Source organism: Eubalaena glacialis, chromosome 1 (assembly GCF_028564815.1).
Source record: "Eubalaena glacialis isolate mEubGla1 chromosome 1, mEubGla1.1.hap2.+ XY, whole genome shotgun sequence".
Lineage (NCBI taxonomy): Eukaryota > Metazoa > Chordata > Mammalia > Artiodactyla > Balaenidae > Eubalaena > Eubalaena glacialis.
Genome location: NC_083716.1, coordinates 175,103,265 through 175,126,474, shown reverse-complemented (window position 1 = coordinate 175,126,474; position 23,210 = coordinate 175,103,265). Strand labels below are relative to the sequence as shown.

Below are 23,210 nucleotides of genomic sequence, written 5' to 3'. Positions count from 1 at the left end.
AGCGGGCAAGGGACAGGAGTCACCTCACATGCTCCTGAAAGAATCATATTAAGTGTCTTTTGCTGCCACCCTGCTTACTCAGCACACCCTGCAGACCTGACCCGGAAGGAAGCAGGAGAACTCACCATTTAGCTCCATAATGCCAACATCTAATACATTCTAAGTAAATATAAACAACCAGCTTCCCCTATCTTTCCTCTCTTCTATTATTTTCCTCATGTGCGGTTAAGTATGTATACTAATGCCCTCACAGCAAGCCCAAATAAAGAAAGAGAAAATTGCCCTTTGACTTAAAGAAAGCACCTGACTTACATACTGTTTATTTCATACAAATGCTTATAAGTAAGCTATTTACCATATTATTTACTAATAAAGACCAGTATATACATTACATTTTTTTCCATATACAGTATTGATTTCTATTAAAAGTAGGTCAAGGAGTGATGTTCCAGCTGATTAAGAAAAAGCTTCTAAAATGGTGTTCTTGTACACGTCACAAGATTTTTCAGGGCCAGCAGCCAATATAATCTAATTAGTTTAGAGTTGTGCTGTCCAGTGTGGTAGCTACTAGACACATGTGACCATTTAAATTTTACTTGATTAAATTAAATAAAATTAAAAGTTCATTTCCTCAATTGTTCTAGGCACATTTCAAGTACTCAATTTCTACACGTACCTGGTGGCTATGTATTAGACAGTGCAGTGACAGAACATTTCCATTATTGCAGAAAATTCTACAGGACAGTGCTGATTTAGAGCACAGGATTTTAACACAGCTTTGACACTAACTAAACTCTATGACCTGGCAAATTTCGTATGTTGTCTATGCTTCATTTTACTTCTCTATAACTAAACAGGACTAAGTTTACCTACTTTAAATGGTGGTTGTGAAGATTAAATGTCATAATATATACGTAATATTCATGAAAGTCTAAATCTAGGACAAAATATTTATTTTAAAATTATTATTATTATTATTATTATGACTTTATCCTGCTATATGGATAAGAAAATGGCATTAGACCGATCTAAGATCACAATAGTTCGATTTAAGTCATGAGGAGATCGACCCACAATGTAAATATGGTCAAATTTAATCTGGTATTTGCATATAGGTGCTAATGATGCTTATCATGGTTTTAGTCTTTCAAAATATTGATAATTACTCAAAGATATGACTTGTAGCTTCCTTATTTTCTCTTCTTACTTAAAACTGCTTGCCTTCTCCTTCCATTGTAGTGATAGGTTTCTTCACTTGTTTCTCTAAGTTTCATTCAAGATAACCTTTCTTCAAACTTTCTGTTTCTGCCCTTTCAGGAAAAAAATATATTTGATTTAAATACATACATAAATAAAATTATTTTTTCATATTTTCTAATGTTTATAATCACCCCAAAACCCAATGATTATGCATTGTTAAAAGAAAAAAAATGGATAGGAAAAGAATCCTTGTTGAAACATTATAAAATAGGTGGTAATGGATTAAGAGCAATAAATGTTAGATCTAAGGTAGTATGCATAAATTAACTAACGTAAGATCAAGCAAAATCTTTCAGTTATAGAATTAGCTAGCTATCATACAATTTGGTTTATTCATTTTTGTCATGAAGACAATGAAAATGTCAGCACCTAGATTCTTACCATTTGTTATTTCAGTTGTTTCAGACACTGATTTTCATTCTTCATTTTGTAACAATCTAATTAATTGCTATGAAATTACTCTGAAAGAAAGATGGATGGAGGGGTGGATAGATGAATGGATGAATGGGTAGATGGATGACAGCTAGCTAAATAGGTAGAAAGATCCAGCAGGTTATTCCTTGTATCAAAAATCTTAGAAAGTTTAAGTGGAAAATTTTGTTCCCTATCCAATCCATAAACATACTTTAAATTATCTTCACAGAGCCTAGATACCTCTACCTATTAAAGCCTGTATTGTACTCAATTGGAACCTACATAAGACTGTTGCTTTTAGTGAGACGGAGTCATTAGCATCAGGCCAATGCTCCCACTGAGAAAAATTAGAAAAGCTGAATCAGTTACAAAAGTAATATACGTAAGGTATCAAGGATCAGCCAAACAATAAGCACCAGAGGGAGCACAATTCAGGAAATGCAAGACTAAGAGCTAAGACTCTGAAGCTGTCCCTGGAGGTTATTTTTCATTTCCGGATGCAGATAGAGGCTGAGAATCCAGGCTCAGCTCAGGAAGAGCACTGCTGCTGGGGGACAAAAGAACAGCAAAACTTCTGGCAGTTACATGGGACTGGAGTAACAAAACTGGAGAGTAGCAGGACCTCAAATTCGTTTTTCTCCCCAAGATATTGGCTAAGTTTCAAAATTTCACAGCAAAGCAGGCTACAGTCATAAGCCCAAACACAGAAAACTAAAGTGGAATAGCCCGCATTTTCATGATACTTAGGAGACAAAGGTCTACTGGGAGGACAGGTGACAGCTGCAAGTCCTCAAAGGAAAGGGAAATTGACTGTAAAATAATCTGCGATAACTTTGTTCCTAGTGGTGCTTGATAGTGTGGGCTGAGCTGGAGGCTGAGTGAGGATCCTGTTTCAGCCCCTAGAAGGTGGGAGACAGGTGAAACGGCAAAGCTGGGGACCTGATCAGGCTTGGGGTGATAAAAGTGGTGACTTGAGTAGACTCAGCCATAGCCAGTCTCCCCCTCAAGACATTTGCCAAATTCGGAGGCTTCACGGGGTGTGAGGCTACATATCCAAGCTGAAGACCTCTGAAAAGTAGAGCAGAGATAGGATCTGACAGATTCTCAAAGAAAACTTAAAGTGGTCAGCCCCACTACCCCCTCTACTCTATCTGCCTAGCAGAGGAGAGGCTGGACCTCTCTGATGAAAGTATATCATCTGGAGCTTTTCCACCTTTGCTTTTTGAAAACACATTGCTTGACTTTCAATTAAAAAAAAAATACCTGGCACGCAAAGAGACAGAACACTGTCGCTAGTTACAAGTAAAAAAAAAAAAAAGGGAGAAAAAGCAGATGGTATAGATGTTTGAATTAGCAGATAAGGACTTTAAAATAATCATGATTTATATATTTAAGAAAATACAAGAAATAACATAGAAAGTATATAAAAGATGGAGAATTTCACAATAAAATTAAAATTACAAAATAATAATGAAATGGACATTCCAGTATTGAAAAATACAATATCAGGCATTAAGAACTCAAGGGATAGTTTAATAGCAAATGGGAGACAGCAAAAGACAAGATTAGTAATCTGGAAGACAGGTGAATAAAATATAGAAAGCTTTGGTTTGGATATTTTATATTGAATATCAAAAAGTGCTCACAGGATTTTCTGCAGCAATATGACATTGTTGAATCATATAACTATCGTCCATTAAAATCTAAGTCTTTTTTGCATATATTACTGACAAGCCACATCACATTCTCCCATAATTGTTTAGTTTATGCCTAAGCGAATGGCAATGATTCCATCCCATTATTCCAGGTCGCTTCTGCCATCAAGCATAGTTGTTCTCTTCACAAGGCAATATATGTGTTATCCAAGTCAACGATAAAGGATATTTAACAGAATGGAGCCACTAACATATATAAAGTCATACTCCTGCTAAAGATCTCCCTCTGAAGGGAAATTGATATATGAGTTTAGATCCATTTATGTATCTACATTTGTAGATATTCTTGATGACTTGAAATAAAATGTATCTGATTAGGGGATTTCAAAATTCTCTGTGCTTCTTCACTAGGTCATCAGTAATCTTGAATTTATTCCCTTTTCTACTTTTGCTGGTACCATTTGTTGGTTGAAGCCTATTCTCCTTAACAAAAAAGACACCATCTAGGAATTCATTTGGTTCACTTTCTTTTCTTGTTCATTAATATTAAAAATTTCCCAGAAAAGCAGTTAATCTCTCTTCTTCCTTTAATTTTCCCTTAATAATAAATCTATACTTTATAAGAGAATTGTGCCAGGGTGATTTACATTTATTTTCTTTTATTCTTACAACAACCCCAAGATTTTGGTATTATCACCATTTCATAGAAGGAAACTGAGGGTGAGTGAAGTTAAGTAACTTCTTCAAAGACAAAAGTTAATCAGCATTATTGGGAATTAGACTCAATTCTGTTGATTTCATATGTTTAGATTATTTGGGATATATTATTTATCCTGACCTTAATCTAAAAATTCTATCCAATCACTATTACATATCCTGAATGATATGCTTTGAGAGGGGTCACTTCTTTCACATATTGATAAATACTGTGGCTAAGGGACAGTGTAGGCCTGCAAAATAGGTAGGCTCTGGCAAGGCCTTTTGTGCATGGCAGCAAGCAAAGTGAACTATCAATCAGTGGACACTCCAAAGACAAAAAGAGTGGATGAGCGAGAACTTTAAAGCTGGGACAACTGTACTTCAGTCACCTGCTATATAGTCCCTGGACCAATGGGGTCAATCTAAGATTTCTAGAACTAAAGAACAAAAAGTCTAAAATTTTTAGAATTAAAGAACTTGAATATATATAGTCTCAAATTCTACATTATTATCTAGCGTACATGAAGTACTAATCCACCAATTAGAGTTTAACAATCTGCTTTGAACATTGTTGACGGCATGACCCATTCAGTTGTCATGCAAGCAGGATTAGGGAATTAGTAACTAAATTATGGCTGTATTTAATTAACTGTAATTTTCACTTGCTCAATTCCATTAAAATTACATCACAAGGGGCTTCCCTGGTGGCGCAGTGGTTAGGAGTCCGCCTGCCAATGCAGGGGACATGGGTTCGAGCCCTGGTCTGGGAAGATCCCACATGCCGCAGAGCCACTAAGCCCATGTGCCACAACTACTGAGCCTGCGCTATAGAGCCTGCAAGCCACAATTACTGAGCCCGTGTGCCACAACTACTGAAGCCCGTGTGCCTAGAGCCAGTGCTCCACAACAAGAGAAGCCACCACAATGAGAAGCCCGTGCACCACAACAAAGAGTAGCCCCTGCTTGCGCAACTAGAGAAAGCCCACATGCAGCAACGAAGACCCAACACAACCAAAAATAATAAATAAATAAAATAAATAAATTTAAAAAATTACATCACAATAATAAGGAAGCATGAGTAAGTCTTTCAGGCATATATGACTCACATTTTAATTGTATCTCATAGTCTTATGTAGGATGATGCAAACCAGGATGCTTTAGAGAGTGAAAGGAATACTATAAATAATTATGCTAACACAACAGCACAATGTGAAACAGTCCAGGGCAAACAGGGATGTGGAATCACCTGACTAATAAGCCAAATGTGGACCTTCTTGACTCACCATCAGGGTCTGCATACAGGGGGATGTCTAGTGACCTGGCTCCCAATATAAAAAAGAAAAAGAAAAACGTTCTTTACTAGGTACTTCAGTATGTGAATCATCCCTACTCTTTAAATGTAATTTGTATAAAACATGTTCCTTATAACAAAGACAGGGATGAATTAAAGAACTCTAGGGAATCTATGAGATTTGATCCAGAAAAGGGTAAGTTAAAATTAGGGAGCTACCTGGTTAAAAAATGACAGAGGACTACACATTCCTAATAGGATTTTTATTAACTGTCAAATAAAATAGTAAAAAAGAAAAAAGAAAAAGCCGCACAAAATAGCATGAATTGCTAATACAGTAATGAAAGAGAGAGTATTAATGTGATTTTATGTTTGTGTAAGAGAGAAGATGAAGGAGATTTAAAAAATAAGAGAAAAGGAGGAGGAAGAAGAAGAGGAGAAAATATTCTGACATTTGTACAGAATTTCCAATAATGGTTATGATTGAGAGTGACAAACATGAATCACAGTTTTGGATGACACATTGCATAGTGAACTCTCTGAATCAGAAGTGGACACAATTTTCTCAAGAAAGAGGGAAAGACTGACTCACTCCACAGCCTCATGTTGCTCTGACCAAAACTAGGAGTTCTTCCCTCAGTACCATGTGAAATACTTCTGGGCCAACCTGAGCTATAGCCCTGACTCATCTCCACCCCTACCCCTCTCTGTATATATCAATACATGCACTACATCTCTCAGAAGGGAGAAATGGGGTGGATTGTTAGGTTCCTGAGGAAGCACTTTAGAGAGTAGATGATGGAACTTTGTACAATTTTTCATGCTTTGAACCATGCAAAAGCAAATTTACACACTGTATCTGATAACCTAAGTTAATTTTGTAAGGTATGGGGTAGAAGTTTCAACCTCTATTCAGCAAATTTGGATAGGACCAAAAATTAAAGATTTTAGATGTAGTTCAGAGACAAAAAGGAAAAATTATGGGAGAAATTATAAGAGCCAAGTGTTGTGTGATGGCAGAAAAGGAAAAAATTCACCTACCCTATCTGAAGGAAATGGCAAGCCTGAATCAATCTCAACACAGTGCAAGTAAAGTAAATAAGTCAAGATGTCCTAAGGAGGTACTGCTGGAAGAAGGCAAAGGGCACTGACTTGATGAGGCCAGATGATAACATAGTTTTTTAAAATTAGTTTATTTTTGAAATAGCTGAAAAATTTACACTTATATTCTTGATGTTCTCAAAAAGATTCAGGAGAAGCCTCTACAAAACCATAACAGGTGGTATTAAGGAGAGAATAGGATGGAATGAAAGAATGGAAAAAGTGAAGACTAAAACAGGTTGTAAGAAAATGCAAAATTCAATAGAAAATTAAAGTAGCATTTGAGATAGTAAAGAGCACATATGAAAAGAATTAATTCAATCAATGAAGTGGGGAAAGATTTGAGAAATTTTTCTGTAATGCAGGAGCAAAATCAAAGAGATGAAAATGATGGCCTAGATAATCATGGATACGAACAGTAGAGATATGATCAAAGAAACAACTGTTTCAGGGGAAGAAAGAGAAAAATAGCAAGGACATAAATAATTAAATTTAAAAGAAAAGAAAAAGTTTTCAAGCTGAAGATCTGGGAGGAAAAAAACCAAAGGCTCATCAAGATACCTGGATATGCCCTTATAAATTTTTGAATTTTAAAGATAAAAAATAACGAATAAGGAAAAAGACAAGCTGTTCTCAGAGTTCTTCACTGAGACATTATGTATTATGATAGAGTGGAATGTTGTATATGAGGTGTTTTGCTTTTGTTTGTTTTTATGATGGACATAGATTTGAACGAAGAATTCTCATTATAGACAAGTGCCTGTTATTCATGTATGAGGCATATAGAGATATATTTTTCAATATATAAAAAATTTCTCAAAGAAAATGGTTAATATATCCTCAGTAGGGAAGCAACTAAAATATATCTGCAAGCCTACAAAAGATGATTCAACATCAAGAATAAAAGAATGAGAAATTTATTGTATAAAAGAATTATTATTTGAATTAAAAGTAAACAAATATTGTAAATGCAGTTACAAAATTGAATGTAAACTCCCCCAAAATCTTTGAAAAAATGTATATGGAAAATAATATATTTTTAGTATTCATGACATCTTATCTTAATAATGTAATAATTCAGGGCGCTAATCATAGATTAAAATAAATTATGTGACATTAAATGTCAAGAGTGGAGAAAAGCAGGGGAAATAAAATCGAGTGTGTGTTTTTTTGGAGTTTGATGAATTTATTCAATCACCCACACATGCATTCATTCATTGAGTAGGTCAGTCATCATATATTTATAGAGCAGGTGTGTATCAAGTGCTGTCTAGATATAGTGTTTATAGGATGAACAAAAATCCATGGGCCCTAGTAAATACACAAATATATATACTGCATAAAGAGGGATAAGTTTATGAAAAAGAAGAAATCAGTGGTATGAAAAAGAAAACACTTTAATTTGAGTGGTCAAGGTACATACCTTAAGGTGGTGACCAAATTTCAAATTTCATCAGAAAAATGTATACAAAAATTTAATAAAAGAGTGACGTAAAAAACATGATAAACCAATATGGCACACTAGCCCCAAAACAAATTTCAATTTACAAAGCTATATTAATTCAAATACAGTGAAATTGGTGTTGAAATCAATATTCCTTTTAGTGGAATAAAAATAACTATTCTGAATCAAGCATAACAAAATGGAATTAATTCTCCAGACTAAACTCAACTAAATAATTGGAAAAAAAATATTTCAAAGTCTCACCTTATACTTTACTTCAAAATATATTCTAAGCTAATAAAATACTTAAGCCTAAATGCAATAAATAACCATAAAAAATAGAGGCATGTATTTTTTTCAAAGTCATATATGGTCAACATTTCACACAGCACAAGAGAGTAGGCATAAAATAAAACCTTTCTCCTAGCCTAGACACCCAGACCTTTTGCATATGGGCAACAGATTGTTGTTAAGTTTTTCATTATCCTGAAATGTTCTCTGTACATAAAAGGACACGTATGTGAGTGATAATATATGCGTAAAACATGTCTATGTGTATATATATATATATCTCCATACTTTCCTTTTTTATACAAATAGGAGAATTATATACCCAATGGTCTGCATTTGCTTTATTTTTTCGTGAGCAATGATGCAAATCCATTTCCATCTCCAAAGCAAATAAAGTCATTCACCATAATTGTAGATTAAAAGAAATTTTAAGTAATTTATCATTCCAGTAACTGAAGAACCATACTTGACAACATTCAATATCCTTTCATGATTAAAAACTTTCAACAAACTAAGAACAAAAAGAAATTTTTTAAACTTCAAAAACAGCATGTACATAAAATTCGATAGCCAACATCACACTTAATGATAAAAAGTGAATGCTTTGTTTTTATTAAAAATTAGATGAAGATGTCTACTCTCATCCCTTCCACTTGGCATCATGTTTGAGTGTCTTGCCAGTGTAATAGGACAAGAAAAAGAAATATGCGACAAAATGATTAGAAAGGAAGAAGTACAACTATCATTATTCAAATAGCATTACTATATATTTAAAAACCTTCAGAAATTACTATAACTAATAAAAACACAATCAAATACCACCACACATCTTGTAGAATATAGAATACCACTACACAGCTAGTAGAATGCTAATTCCTAAAAATGTATATTTATATATGCTTATTTACATGTAAACCATTGAGAAAAAAACTAGGAGGAAATACACCTGTTTCTCGCTGGGTAGGAATATCAGTAATTTTTATTTTCTTTAAACTTCCTCTATCTTGTAATGGGAAATCCATATTATATTTATAACAAGAACAAAACAATAAACCCCATTAAATTTTTTTTCAAATAAGAAATGTGCTGTCATTTGCCATTGGACAATATACATTTACAAGTGGAAGAATTTTTGTAGCCAGATTTTTAAAATCTAATTTTTTAATATCTTATTTTTCTGTTGCCTATATATGTTAGAAACAACTAGATTGCTTAGAGAATTATTTATTAATAATTACCTCCCCCCAAGACCTGCACATGCCATTCTACTGTTTTCTAGCATTGCTCAGGTTGGAGAAAAACTCAGTGCAGCTTGACAGTGTTGCTTTGTATATGATGGATTTTCTTCCCGGGATGCTTATAGATTTTTATTCTTTATCCCACATATTTAAGATTTTTTAATGGAAGAAGTAACTCAATAATGTATGATAATAACAACAGTAGTCTACAAATGAGCATTATGTATGTGCCAGCTACATTCCAAACACATTGCAAACATCACCCAATATAATCTTCATAAGAAATATATGAAGTAAGTTCTGTTTTTTGTTTGTTTTTTAAATGAAGAAACAGAAATACAGAGAGGTTAAATATTTTTCCCAACGTATTTTGCCCAAAGTCTAACAGTCAGAAATTGGACCAGTCTGGCCAAATTCAATGCTTTCGATTACCAGGTTGTAAGTTTTACTCCTTATAATAATGGGCAAAATATTTAATCTCATAGTTCTTTATCTTTTAAAACAAATACAGGAAATATATTTTTAAATGACTTCATCCATGACATAAGAATAAAATATGTATCCTCTTAGTGAATTGTGACAAATAAATGATATAACTCATCTAAATGTTCTTGATATACCAACGCGTCACTTATCATTTTATTCCTCTAAGCTCCAAATCTACCCTCTGTGGCTCTGTTTGCGATACTGGAACGTTTCTCCCTTGCCAGTTGGCAAGATGGGAAGCTTCATCAGTAGAGAACCCTGGAGGGATCCTGGAAGAGAAACGGTTCTTGGTTTCTGTGCATCCTCTCTCCTGGCAGGCTCCTGTAATGCTCTGTGACCAGCAGCATATGGCACCTCTCCATGGTACCTCCCTCAGCAACCCAGAAGGTGATTTCCCAGTGCAGCCCCCCGATGAACTTCTCTGCCATCCAGTGGGCCACAATAGTGCCCTGAGGTCTGGATCCCAGCTTTATTAGGGCAGAGGCCCCTTTCCATATTTGTTTCTTTCTTGGGTGCTCTGTGTTATCCCTAGAGGTCGTGGCTGCTCTCTATATCTGCTATTTCTGTATTCCTTAGAGTTTTCTTTACCCCTTTATATTGAACCCCCTTTTGTAACTATTTCCTGCTATAGTTGACAATTCCTTATTTAAACTTTCCCTGTTGAAATTACTGTAGGTTTCTTGTCTCCTGATTGATATCTTATTGAAAGAACCATTAAGTGAAATAAAATATAAATGGCTATTTTTGTGATTGAATATCCTCTACACGTATTTGTAGTTATCTCGGAATCTCCCAGCCTTAAAATGTCCAAGTTTCAATAATCTCATTTATATGCTGGGAATAATAACACCTATCTCAAAGGATAAGAAGTAGATAAGACAAATGTTTGTAAAAATGCCTTACATATTGTTGAAGCACAATAGAAATGTAAGCTATTATTACCACATGGTAAACCCTGTGAGGGTAGGTCTATTTCTGTCCTGCTGTTCCTGGATACCCAGGGCCTTTCACAAGGCTTGGTACACTGTGGGTGCTCCATAAATGCTGGTTTGGTGAACAGATGCTTGGACACATCTCTATTACTCCATTTCATGTTTAAGTCCATTTGAACTGAATTTCAAAAACGTTAGATAAATCTAGTGCTTTCAACTTTGCAAAAGGTAAATACTATACAATTTAAAAAAACTTTGTATCCTTTAACTGCATGTCAAAATCTTCTACTGTAGATTCTTGCCTCCAAAACATTTGTAGTTATAAATGAGATAGAAAATACGGAGAAAACGATGTAGCCTCAGAGACTAAAACTGCGATGTTCTGTTTAATTAGTGATTTTCAGGTGCATTTTGTAAGGATATTTGCTGTTTGTAACCTGATAAGACATATAATTGACTACGATTTTTCTTTTGTTATCTTTAAGCAAATTTTAGGTTCTGATGGCAAACTGTTTATGTTTCAGCATAACTACAACACTGTTTTAAGGCATTTTATTATGTCGATAAATAACTTCACACTTGATGCTCTTTATTTTCAGGGAGAAAAGAAACAGCTTTCATAGATTTTTTTTACTCTTAATAGTCTCTCCTACAATATTTTCACCAAAAGCCTTGACAGATATCAAGTTAAAATATGTCACAATGACCAAGATGAAGCTGTACAATTTTTTCTTCTTACGTCAGTACTCAGGCTTGTATACACATACTGTTTGTTCCTCCTTCTGCAACATTTTTCATAATGATCTCCAGCAGCCTTGTCAAGGAAGTTTATTGGTTTTTTTTCTAAGAGTATGGAATTAGTAACATTTCACAAGCTGCTCTGATCATGGGTGGGGGGTGGGTGGGGGAAGAAAGGCAAGGGTTCTGGATTCCCAAAACTTTTTCTAAAAGTAATGAAAAATCACTTATTTTTTAGTGGACTTCCTTCTCTGTGTCTGTGTCTGGTGTTTCTAAAAAAAAAAAAAAAATTGGAGATGAAGGATAGCCTCTGAGCTATATACATATATATGTATTTAGTATATGTGTAAGCTTCTTTCCTTTGCTTCATGTAAATGAAGAACAATATCCATACAAAGTAGATACTGATTTTTGACATAGGAACATTCCTTTGAACATACTAGGATCAAATGTTATCCCAAGCAAAAATAATGAATTAAGTCAAAAGCACACCCAAAACATCTGTTTGTTTTATGAAATACAGAATAAATAGATAGATAAGTAAATGAATAAATGAATCAATGAAAGTCAAGAAGATTTGAGGGAAGGATTTAGCAGTACAAAACTAGGTTCACTGGGCTTTCTCATGAACTTATCACTTTTTTCAAGAATGCCATTTGGATGTCATAAACTGCTTCATGTGTCTATTGAGGATGCTTGTTTTCATGCCTTTATTGCACTCAACGCGTTTGTCGTTGTTGTAAATAACAAAGCATAGTAAACGTTTCTAAGCAACATTTGATTTGTTTATGTTGGGAATTGGGAAAATGTGTAGGGATGATTTAATATGGGCATTTTTAGACTGTGAATTGAAAAAACATAAGCAAGATAAAAATAAAAATCTAAAAAAGATGCAGTGGAGCTTGGAATAGGAAAGTCATGAACAGTCAGTTTCATTATCTTTGAAGTTTTAGACACTTGTCTGTTTCCTCATCTATTTTTATTGACTAACCAAAGAGCCATTTATGTTTTGCTTCAATTGTCATTTTACATTGATAGGTCAGTTTTTCTTACTCTTCAAGCCTTAGTTATTTAAAAAAATATTTTTCTATTGACAGGTCATAAAAACATGAATACAGCAGACTTTATCTGATACAAAGTTTTTTCAAAACTTATCATTTAAATTTATGCCTCAGAAGTGCAATCCATAGCCAACCACCTTGTCAAGACCTGGAAAATCATGTATTCACATAAATAACATTCCTTGAATGTCTACTAGGTACTGAGTATGCAAGTACAACTTGCCTTGTATTGATGAACTTACAATTGTTTATTGATGCAAAGAACTTGGAAACATCTTAGAGATATGCTTTAAAATGATTCACTCTATAAATATATCTTATAGAAGTTTTATAGAATGCACTTTCCCTAGCTGACAAACAAAATCTGTGCCATTTTGAGTGCTATGCAGTATAATAAGTTATTTTTATGTAATGTTCTAGGTAATACCAACAACAGGCCTAAGAGATAGCTATTATTAACTTTACTATTTTAAAGAGTAGGAAATTAAAGCTTAGAGCAGTTAGGTAACTTTCTCAAGGTTGCACAGTTTATAAGTGCCCAAAACAGGATTTAACCTGGACTTGCCCGTCACCAAAGGGCATTTTCAACTATTTTCTCACGAGTCTGTATATGAAAGAGCATATTCCCATATGCACAAAATTATAACTATGTTCAATGATTCTTAGTATTTCAAAATTAATTTATTCATTCAACAAGTATTTTTAACATATACTTCACACAGGGCACATATTGCTATGTACTTGTGAATAACATAGACAAATAAATCATAACACAGTGTAGAACATGCCAGAATCATCATATAGATATATGTAGAGGTTGCATGTGCAATTGGGGAAGGGGTTGCATTTGAGGGAGCATCTGAAGAAGACATCCTGGGATCATTTTATCTGTTATTCTAATTCCAGTGGCTCAAAACACCAACTTCCATTTAAGCCATCTAGGTATTTTCTATTTTGTAGAATGTTGTGCTTCTCAAAGTGATTACATGGAAGGGGGGGCATCAACATGGTAAACATTTGTCCATGGGCCCGTTTTTTCTTTTTTTAAATTTTTCATTGGAGTATAGTTGCTTTACAATGTTGTGTTAGTTTCTACTGTACAGCAAAGAGAATCAGCTATACATGTATCTCCTATTTTTTGGATTTCCTTCCCATTTAGGTCATCACAGAGCTTTCAGTAGAGGTCCCTGTGCTATACAGTAGGTTCTCATTAGTTATCTATTTTACACATAGTATCAGTAGTATATTTATGTCAATCCCAATCTCCCAATTCATCCCACCCCCACTTTCCCGCTGGGTATCCATGTTAATTCTCTACGTCTGTGCCGTTTTTTTAAATTGAAATAGCTATTCACATATCTAGAGCTGAGGTTTCTGTTATATTGTTTTTCTAGCCCTAATTAACTATGATTTGACTTATCTTCTTGCTCTTCAAGCCCAGGTTGTGTTGGGCATGAAGACATATCAAGTCCATTGCTGTGAGGACGTAAATGTTTATGTATGTATAAATGAAGATTTTAAAAAAACATAAGCAATAATACCCAGCTGGTCTAAAAAAAAAAAAGTAAGCTTAACCTGAATGAAACGAAAGTACATGGTCAGAACATTCCTCTCACAGAACTGTCAGTCACAGGTGCTTACTTCAGGCGTTAGTTGATTTACAAATACGACAGCAGGAAAAGAGAGCTGATATCACCTCTACAATCATTTGACAGCCTACTGACACATAAATAGCCCAGAAAATATCTTGTCAGACTTAAGAGCTAATTCTTTTGAAATCTAGTTGGAAATTCAATTTTAAAGATTATCTTTAAATGGTTCCTTTGTTCCCAGTAACTCCATAGCCACCCCCATCCCATACACCCAGTTTTCTTCCTTTACTCTCACAATTTGTCATTACCTATTTTGTTACTAGTTTATGTACTTATTTTCTACCTTCTCCACCAGAATGAAAGATCCATATGGGCAGGAACCACGTTTTTGTTCATCATGGTATATCTAGTGCCTGGTGTCCAGCAGTCACCCCATGAATTTGTTGCTTGAATAAATGAATAGTGATTTCTATAGCTCTATCAGCATTTATTTCAACATATTTGTATCCATATCCATCTTCTTCTCTAAACTGTGAGCTCCTTGAGAGCAAGATTATAGTCTTAATTCATATTTGTGTCTTCTGAGCCTAGTCTATAAGAGATGCTCAACCATAATTTGTTAAATGAATTGATTCAACCCAGATATTGCAAGACTGCTCCACTCACACAAACAAATCCAACATATAATTTCCTTGAATGACTTTAATGGGGAGAGAGGGAGAATCCCAGGATCCATCTGAGAATATATTTCCCTATTTCTCTCAGTCTGAAGAGAATTTTTGCTGATCTAAAATTTATGGTACTTTTAATTTGTGTTCTTATGCCTTTGTTAGCTATTTTCATGTTGACTGGCCTGTACCCAAAACTCAAAACTTTGATCCCACTCCAGCCCAACTCCTGCCTCTCTCCAAACACAAGATGGATCTTGGTACTTATGAGCTTCTAGAATTCAGTGGTATTTCCCTTAGCAAACAAAAATCCAAGATAATATAGTTTACCAAACTAGACCAGAATGCAAGGAAATCACTTGGGAAGTTTATTAAAATGCACTGATAGTCAGAGTCTAAATCAAAGAGATAAGCTACATTTTACTTTAAGCTATAGGTTGCACTGAGAAATCTGCATTTTAATAATCATGCTAGCAGGGTGATTTGAGAAACTCAAATTATAAGACTTGAGAATTCAGAGAGGATGTTTTACGCATCCTTGCATTGTCAGTGCCTATGTCTGACACATAATTGGTATTAACGTCCTCCCTTAAAATGTAAATGCCTATGCTCCCTAGAGAATCGGTTTTCTCATGATCTACCTTCTTTTGTTAACCTTTTTTCTGTCCCAGAATTCAATTCCTATTACTTCTTATCCTATGTTAGGGCCTAGCCTCAATAGGAATTCAGTCTATTGGTTTATATTTAATGACAACCTTCTTTATGCCATTAACAATTTCCAATATCACTTAAGATAACTGAATTGTTTATTAAGAGCCAGTTGAAATGCAAACAACTTAAGCAATGTCCTATAGCCACTGGGACCCAATCCAGATTGCTTGGTGATAAATGACAAACATTGAATTTATTCCTTTGTAAACCTGTAAAAGAATCTAGACTTCGTTCTTCAAACAATGCAATATCATAGATTGAGCTATGTCCTAAAATAGATTTTACTTAAAGTTATAAGATTTTATATTAACCTCTTCTAAAATACTTTACTCACTAATATTTGTTAAACTTGAAAATCTCTAAAACACTTCCACCAAGGTGGAAAGAAATTGAAATAACAGTGGTCTTTTAAAAAATGTGGAAATCAAATAAACAACAAAAGGCCAGTTCCACTGTCCAAATAGCCACGTTTTAATATAATAGTTTTTCACTTATATTGCTATTATAAAATTTAAACCTAACTTTTTACAGCTTCTTACGATTCTTAAGCACATAGATATGCCACTCACAGTACTGAAACCAAGCAGGACCCTGTGGGGCCCTCCCAGATACAAAAGCCTTTCCGTGTCCCCCATTTCTTGTTTGTAGGAAAAAGGTTTCAACCTCCTAGACCTTCCCTGAGTTCCAAAGGGCAGATTCAAACAGTTACTAATTAGAGGAGTGAGGGAATGCAGAAACAAAGGAAAGGCAGTCAAGAAACGATAGTGCAGTGATGGGGCAGGGTCCTGGTTCCTCTTCAAGGGATATACACAACAATCTGATACATATTTCTGAGTTCTTCTACAGGAACTAAGGCCCCCACCTGGGTGGAGAACGGTAACTTCAGGCTGAGCACAAGGACATAGACCCCAGGCTGACTGAAACCAGAAGACTGATGATTGAGATTCCTGGAACACCACCCTGTTACCTCACCATCAACCAATCAGATGAAGGCCACACACCCTGCATACCTCCCCCTAAACTTTGCCTATAAAAACTTTTCCAGGAAAACCATCAGAGAGTCTGGGCTTTTTGAGCATGAGCCACCCATTCTCTTTGATTGGTCCTTGCAATAAACCTTTCTCTGCTCTAAACGCCGACATTTTTGTTTGTTTGGCCTCACTGTGAGTCAGGCACACAAACTTGGGTTTGACAGCAGTACTATGAAGATTTCAGTATTTTACTTAATCAAAAAAGTTGCCACACTCTTAGGGATTTTTCTATTTTCAAAATTATACTAGTAATACATGGAAAATACTTTCTTGCTGTAAAACATTAAGACAGCAGAGCAACCTAACAACACATCTTAGAAAACTTTCTATGTCAGTACCAACTGAACTATCTTACTCTTATCAAAGTTATATAGTATTTCTTGGTATTGGTGAGCCATAATTTATTTAATCATCCCCCTATTGATAGGCATATAAGTTTTATCCAATTATTCTCTAATAAAATCAATACTGCAATATATATCCTCCAATATTGATGATTATACTCATTTGTAGTGTTTCTTTTAGATAAATAGATAAAAGTTGATAAAAAAATGTTTGGGTGAGATTTTGAATTTTAATTAACATTTTAAAATTGTCTCTCCAAGAGATCATACCATTTCTGTACTACCACCACTAATGTATGAGAGGGTTTATTTCTTTATATATCCTACAAATGCAAATTGTTACACAACATTTTTTTTTATTCTGATGGTCTGATGGAAAATATTATGCCTAATTATTATGTTAATTTCTATTTTTCCCAATCATTAGTAATGCTGTTCACATTTTCATATGATTATTATCTATTACAGTTTTGTTTTGGTTCATATACTCTGCCCAGTTTTAAATCTGGTTGTCTCTTCTTTGGTAGATGTTTCCTATATATATCTTGGATATTAGTGTTTTGTTGGTTATATGTGCTGTAATATTTTTTAATTTTTCTAGTCTTTTAATTAGTTAATATATTGTTCATAGAACTGTGGAAAAAGAATGTCACCTGCCATATCAATAAACAAAGGACATTGGGGCCACCAAGCCATCGACTACTGCAGCCACCCTGATAAAACGACCTGAGGGGGTTCAGGATGGAGAAAAATAGGACACTGGTCCTAGATAGTTGAGGTGCATATCAAAGGAATAATTTCATTAAGCCCAGACTCTTGCATCTTCCCTTACATAGAACAGCATTAAATTCATTAACTTGAGATGTCTATTTTTTCTTTAATTAGCAGTAATCTTTTGTTGTTCTACTACTTCCTGGGTTTATTTATATTTTTTTTGCAAAAACTCCTATATATCCCGGCTCCTCCCTTACCTCCTTGGAACAGTCCCTTGGAGATATCTGAGAGGCTGTGTCCTGGGCTTAATTTCTCAGTAATGTCCCCAATAAGATATAATTCTCAACTTTTAGGTTGTGCATTTTTTTTCAGTCAACATAAGTTTAAATACTTTTATGATGTTGGGTCTCATATTTTCTCTTTCTGGTTCTTGTTTTTAGTGTTTCTTTTCCCCTCTGAAGTCATAAATATATCCTTCTATAATTTTTCTAACTTGTTAGAGTTTCGAGTTTTATGTGTAACTCTTTAAACCATCTGGAAGAAATTTTGTGTATAATGAAAGATACGAACTACTTTTTATTTGTTTGTTTTTAATGACAGACAGTTATCCAAGACTAGTCTATCCATTTCCAATGAACTTGAATGCTAGATGTTTTACAACTAAATTCCATAGTATACAGAGTTCCCTTTCTAAAATCTCTAATTCATACCTGATGTCTATGTAGATATAGTTCTGCTTTGTTATATACGTTGACTCATACAGTTTCGTTTCTTGCCTATGTTGTGATTTTTGATTGTGAGCTCATGTTCACTGGAACTCTATCTCTAGACTTTATTGAGGCCCCAGTTGAAAGTACAGTCCTCCAGAGAGGATTTATATTTTGTCCTACCAGCTATTTACCAACTTGGGTCCATTATAAATTAATATTAAAATTCCTTAATTGTTTCCTATCTATAACATAACTAAAAGTAATGGGCTCCATGCTCTGACACCATCTTCCCGCAGAGCAGTACATCATTGCTAGGGATGGAGACTGAAGATATTTAAACAATGAGTCAAAAGTATTGTGACGTGATGATGTAAAACAGGTTTGGAGGTGGTGTATCAAATTCTTCCCTGACGTTTATGAAAGGCGATGGTCTTAACAATCACTAGAGAATGATAACATACCCCCTAATAAATCTGGAATTATCTAGAATGTTACATGCTGAAATATTAGACCTAATAAACCATTAAACAGGATGAGTTTCCAACTGTGTTTGGCAAGAATTGATTATTTTTTTTTAAATAGATGACCTTCAAAAAATTGAACAACTGGCCTTTTGTCTTAGGCAATACAAAGTTATGTGTTATTCTTTAAGAATTCTGAGACCCTCTGGCTGGGACTTTGTGTACTCTTCTAATTGAGGCCTCATATAGTATTTCATCACTTTGGGAGCTGCAAATAAAGAATCATAACTGTGACAGGCAAAACTTATTCATAGAACATTATTTTAGCCCCATCCTCATATTTATAGACATGCAAAAAAAGCCAAATATAGAAATGTGTAACTCTTTGTAAATGTAACTTCACAAAGAGAAAAGTTCATGTGTTATTATGTTTTCATATTTATTATTAATAAGTTATTATTCTTATAATTCATCATAGATACTATTTATTTTAAAGGGCATGTGAAGCTGCATTAAGCAGAAATAATAAGAAATTACCTTTAAAAGTAAAATGTTTCTAATTAATTTTGATTTCAAATAAATGAGGTATTTCTAATATTAAATTGTGTGGAAAAAATACTCATTTTTTAATAAAAGTGTGTGGCTCAAAACCTGAAACTACAAATACATAAAAAACTTTATATACTTTGAAAATTGAATTTTAAAGAATTGCTAATTAGCTAATATACTTAGTGGCTTTTTTCCCACTCCCCATATCTAGGATGTCTAGAGCTTAGCATTGCCCCTAGAATGCTAGTTTTTTATTGTGGTAGAAAATAGACAAATATCCCACTCCTTCACTTTTGTAAACATTGTTAAAACATGTCAATGAACATTTTAATCAATTCTGAAAGCATAAAAATTGTCTTCCCTTTTCATTCAAACCAGCTCTTAACCTGGCAACTGAGTCTAATTAACCTCAACCTGAATTGTTTCACCCTTATTTTAGAATTGAGAACCCACTCTGGCCCCAGCTCATGGGGTATAAGGACATTCATTGAAATGACCTACTAAGCATCAAACATATGGAGGGTCCCTATTTCCCTCAAATTCCTTACTTTCAATAACCCTTCATGATTTTGCTAGATCTACCTGGAATTTCCACCCTTCCTCCTATTCCTCCCTCCCAAACATCCCTTCTTTCTCTTCTTGATCAAATCCCAATCATACTTCACAATCAGCGGGGGGGAAAAAAAAAGTAAAAGAGAAAAGGAAAAAGAAAATCAGCACTTCTACAAAGCATCTCAGGTTCAGGCACACATGGCTTCTTCTGTGTCCTTCTATGGTAGAACTGTTCATCCTTTAAAGATGATGTTTGTTTATGAACCTGCTTCCTTTCTTAAAATAAAATCACACAGGGACAGAGTGGGTCTCCACATACTCCCCAATACCAAACACAGGAGCAGGTCCGTAGTACATGTTCAGTAAACACCTGCTGAATTTATGGATTTTGCTACTGCTCACCCTCTGTGTTTGTCTGTGACTCCAAAAATAGTTCTTTAATAACTGGATTCTATCTACTTCTCAAAAATGTTTTAGAACTGCTTTTTCCTCTCTGTCTCTTCCTGCCTTTTTTCCTCCATTCTTACTTGTGTTTCTCTCTGTCCCTTTCTCTGCCTCTGTCCCTCTCCTCCTTTCTTCTTTCCTCTTCCCTTTCCCTCAAAATCACCAGCTCAAAGTAATGAGTTTCTTAGTCATGCACTAATCTTTAGTGACTAGGTTTTTTGCTTAAACCCAGCTAGGATTGCATCTTCAACACTGGTCATCAAACCTCTCCAATGTGGACCTAACACATTCATGAACCTCTAACGTTGCCTTTATTTTGAAACACTGATGGTCATCTGAGCCATGCCAACCTGGAGAGACACATGGAATCATGAACTCAGGTTAAGATGTGGGGTTCTTGTATTTCACTTTTGTACTGACATTCTAATTTCAAACCTATTAGGTAACAAAATTCTCATGTCCCTTTCCCTAGAATAAGCACTTCTGGTTCAGCTCCCATGTGTGGGCTCCAAGTCTTCAGCCAGCCCTGTGATTCTGCCTGAACTCTTTGTCTCCTATCTGGGCCTGTCCTCTGGAGATCAAAAGAGAGCAATAAATACTCCAAATGTATAAGATGTGTATTGAGGAACAAAGGGAGGAATAGTCACACACTTTGCATTGGTGACAGTGGTAAGGTGTAAGGGTTTTACTGCCATATATATCTTTCCTCTCCTTCTAGTAACTGCATAGAAACCAGCAATATAGTCAACTCAGATCATGGGGCTTGGCATCACCCAGGGAGGATTCTGCCTCAAATCTTCCTGGATATATTTGTCTTAAACACATTAAAAAATATGACTTTGCATACCCCTAGGGATGAAGAAAAAGAGAAAATATTTTATTCAAGTCTTTGCTTAAATGTCATCTTTTTGTTGTGGCTGATCCTGACCACCCCAATTAAAACTGCAATCCTTCACCAAGTGCCATCCATTCTACCCTGGTCTACATTTTCTATAGTACTTATTACCTTCTGGTATGTAATCTACTTTTTAACTATTTTTTATTGTGCATTGTGTGTTTCTCCCTGTTAGAATACAAGCTGCACAAAGGCAGGGTTTTTTCTTTTTTCTCATCTTTGTCTGTTTTATTCATGGATGTTCCCAAGCACTTAGACTAGTACCTGGCTCAAATAAACACTCAAAAAATATTTGCTGAATGAATGAATGGACAAATGAAAACAGTGCATAAAAAATATTCTCTAGGAACAGATATACATTTCTGATTCTACAATCAGAATATTTAAAAACAATATTTAGTTCTTTCCAATTGCAAGGGAGTAAGATGAATGAATGGTTTTCAAGTGGGATATTTATATTTGTTGTTCTCTTTCTTTGATGGCATCATGTTTTAAAATTAAGTATGACCATGCACCAGCTCAAAATGATTTCCTGGGATTTTGATTATTAATCAATGGAAATTTTCCAGCATTCCAAGGTGCTGATTTATAGCTACCATGTGAAAGACTTAATGAATAGACCTTTCATTACACTTTCCTCAGAATAGCAAACTCCCAGCTGCCCCTTCCAGCACAGCCCATGATTTAACTCTGGAATTTGTTTTGACTCACTGACTATAAAAGGGACTAAAAGGGCCATGTGGGAGTCATTGAAAAACTGCTGATGAAACCCACTTTAAGAAAGAGAAAAAACAACGCCAAACTGAGTAAACAGATCAAACATAGCAAATCCTTTTGATGTGACAAAAGGATTCTTCACTTTGTAAAGGACGTCACCCACCTCAGGATTATTTTAAATGGCGATTCACTAACAATATTTTTACTGATGAAATGTCTCCTGTGTGAATCAAAATAACATGGCTGTTTTTCAGGAGATTGTCTGGGGGCGTGAAAGAAGGTACGAACAGGGAAGGAAGCAAGTCTGGGAGCAGAAGTTGGTGTTGAGAGTCTAGGGTTCACCATGGTATGTCCAGAGATTAGGTTGAAAACCTGTGCCCTGAGTTTCATTAGAGAGAACACACCAGTCAGAGCAGAACAAATGGTGCTGATAGCCATCACAGGAGATGCTCTGTGACTAAATGTCTGATTTATTTACAAGCTTCCAAATGAAGCCCTTTTTTATTAAAGGAATGGTTCTGTTAATTTTAAAGCAGCCTGTTATGGCATTTCATTTAACTTTGTTGACCTTAGGATTTTAGAGAATGGGTTGTTTCCTGACCTGAGAGGATTCATATTCCCAAGACAATTAAGCTCTAGAAAAGATGTTATAGAAAAACGCATAGCCTCACAGTAGATATTTCTGTTCCTATGATAAACCATTGTTTTTTAGTGTGTTGAGAAGGGAACACAGGTGAAACTATGTTTCTCTTAATTTTGTCAGTAGGAAATACTGCACAGAAGAGACTGTCACTAGATCTCGAAGACAGTCTTTTTACTATGTGGATTATTGCTGCTTACTTGTTTATTTTGCTGACACAAATTTTCTTTACATTTACCCACATATATTTTAAGAAGGATAAATTTGCAGAGACGGGGTAACTTAAAATGAATAACTATCGTCTGGATCCCTTCCTATGTGAAAGGTAGACAATGAGTTTCTTGGAGAAATGACATCTACTAAAACTATAATGTCCAAAAGAGTGACTACTTGTATTTAAGTTAATTAAAATGCAATAAAATTCACAATAAGTTGCTCAGTCTCACCAGCTACTTTTGAAATGCTTAATTGACATCAGTGGTTATTGGCTAGTAGTGTTATCACATTGGACAGCATACACGTGGATCAATTTTATATCATAAAAAACACTACTCTAAAATGCCTAATTTTAA

The 23,210-nt window shown here is 34.8% G+C and overlaps 1 protein-coding gene across 2 annotated transcripts in view; it reads right to left on the bottom strand.

Annotated features, from left to right (window-relative positions):
- The window catches only part of XIRP2 (xin actin binding repeat containing 2), a 292,985-nt gene that overhangs the window by 69,672 nt on the left and 200,103 nt on the right, over window positions 1-23,210 (bottom strand). The gene's annotated exons all lie outside the window — the stretch shown is intronic.